This window comes from Battus philenor, unplaced genomic scaffold, assembly GCF_028537555.1.
Source record: "Battus philenor isolate CCGP_79_NKW_IND1 unplaced genomic scaffold, ilBatPhil1.0.hap1 SCAF_27, whole genome shotgun sequence".
Classification (NCBI taxonomy): Eukaryota; Metazoa; Arthropoda; class Insecta; order Lepidoptera; family Papilionidae; genus Battus; species Battus philenor.
The window spans coordinates 5,259,545-5,261,545 of record NW_027181690.1 but is presented as its reverse complement, the minus strand read 5'-3'; positions in this window follow the sequence as shown (position 1 = coordinate 5,261,545).

The following is a 2,001-nucleotide window of genomic DNA, read 5'->3' as shown; positions in this document are numbered from 1 at the left end:
CCGTGTTCATTTTATTTATAATCATGACTTCTCTTCACAGACAGAAGAGGTAAGTGACCCTACTATATTTAGGAAATGTACTTCGTCATCTTTGAATAAGTTGTACAATGCCGATTTGAGCTGTGACACTACCATTTAATACATGCTACTTTTTATTGATGTTACATTTCGATTGTTTCTCCTGTGTTCTTGTGGGCCCCGACAATCCATGTTATCCTGGGTCACAAAATTCATTTATTTTGTTGTTTGTTGTGTAGGATATACAAAGACGATGTTGTAGGAATGTGCTATTCAATTTTATTTATAGCTTTTCACCAGAGTTTTGGTCAACTTATTTCAGACAACTTTTATTTTAATCATATATAATTTTTCATGTCTTTGTTACTCATAAAGTTTAAATGGGGCTTGTGCATATTTCCTGTGTACTTTTCACAGCAATTCAATCCTGCAAGTCGAAGAGAACTGCGACATTTTAAAAATGACCAACGTTTACGGGCGCAGTCGAATGTCGCTTCACCGTAAACAACAATAATCTTCATGAAACATACCATTTAGTTCATATAGATGTGTATTATATATAGGAACAGCCATTGTTTTTAAAATGATGAATTTGAGGTTGTTTCTAGTGTGTACATGATTTTTCGCTTTTATATTTTTTCAAATTTGAACCATTTCAACGTCATGTGTGCAATGAATTGTCTTCGCAATTGTTTAGTCATTGTTCACATGACAGTCTGTTGTCGATCTTGTTAAAGGTCGGAGTTGTGGCCTACTCCTAAAACCGTACAAAGGTAGTAAAGATTTAAATGCAATGGGACATGGTGCAAAGCAGGCGACGAGGCTAGAAAGGGAGGCTGATAGATGGGGTTTGTATATACTAGAAGTGGTAAGTTCATGGTCTATGAAAAATATATCTATAAAATGATATTGTGCTACTAATAAAAAGGTTTAAAGATTATTCTAATGAAGCAAATGAACGAATAAATAATTTTCTGCAAACGTAAATAAGTTTCTATGATCAAAGCTAACTAACAAAGGGGTACTTTGTTGAGAAAATTATTTTCGAGTGGTTCTGTGTTATGGGATTATATTTAATATGAAAATAAAATTATAAACAATGTATATTTTACAGGGTGTGTACAAACGTAATGGCTACTTCTGTAGTGTAAACTTCGGAATAAAAAGTTATGTCAAATAAGTGATTTAGCGTTTTGCACCATTTTTCTGAAGGACACAACTTTGTGCTCAACTTGTATATCTTGAACATATTAGGGGCATTTCCCTTAAACATGTGTTGTGTTTTTTTAGTCGAATCATTACGGGCTTAAATTTTTAACCTCATTTAAATGAATTTTATATCAATAAATTATTTCAAAAAATATTTATCTACGTGAAATATAAATGAACTTTAACTCTTAAACATTTTACATGTCATCTAAAACTAAAACAAGGCTGACATTGACAATTTTAATAATTAGAATTGGTTATTTTAGTTGAATAATATTTGTTTTAGGGTTTTGTTTATTTCAAGTTTGTCATCTATGTACGTATTATATTATTTAAATTAACTTTTGGTACTATTATGAATACTTCACAATTATTATTCTGTTGCATGTTGGTTTATCTTCATGTGTCTTCAGATCATCCCAATTTCGATTATTAAGAGATATACCTATAATTATGAAGCTAATAAATGCAATTATATAAACTAATTTATTTAAACAATGACTGCAAACGTGTTAGGTTTTCATATATACTGATGTGTTTTTGTTTTCTTGCAATTCCTATTTCCTCCACAGAGGCCAAAGCAAAGATGGGCATTTACAATAAAACGTATGAATCAATTCGTTTGTTTTATTTGTACACGAATGTCCTTTGTTAACTTTAAACTTGTAATTAAATAATTGATCCCATAACACTAACAACGCTTATTTTTGTAGTAACGATTCTTTTATGAACGGACAAATAACTCAATCATAGGGCTGTGTTCTAAACAACATT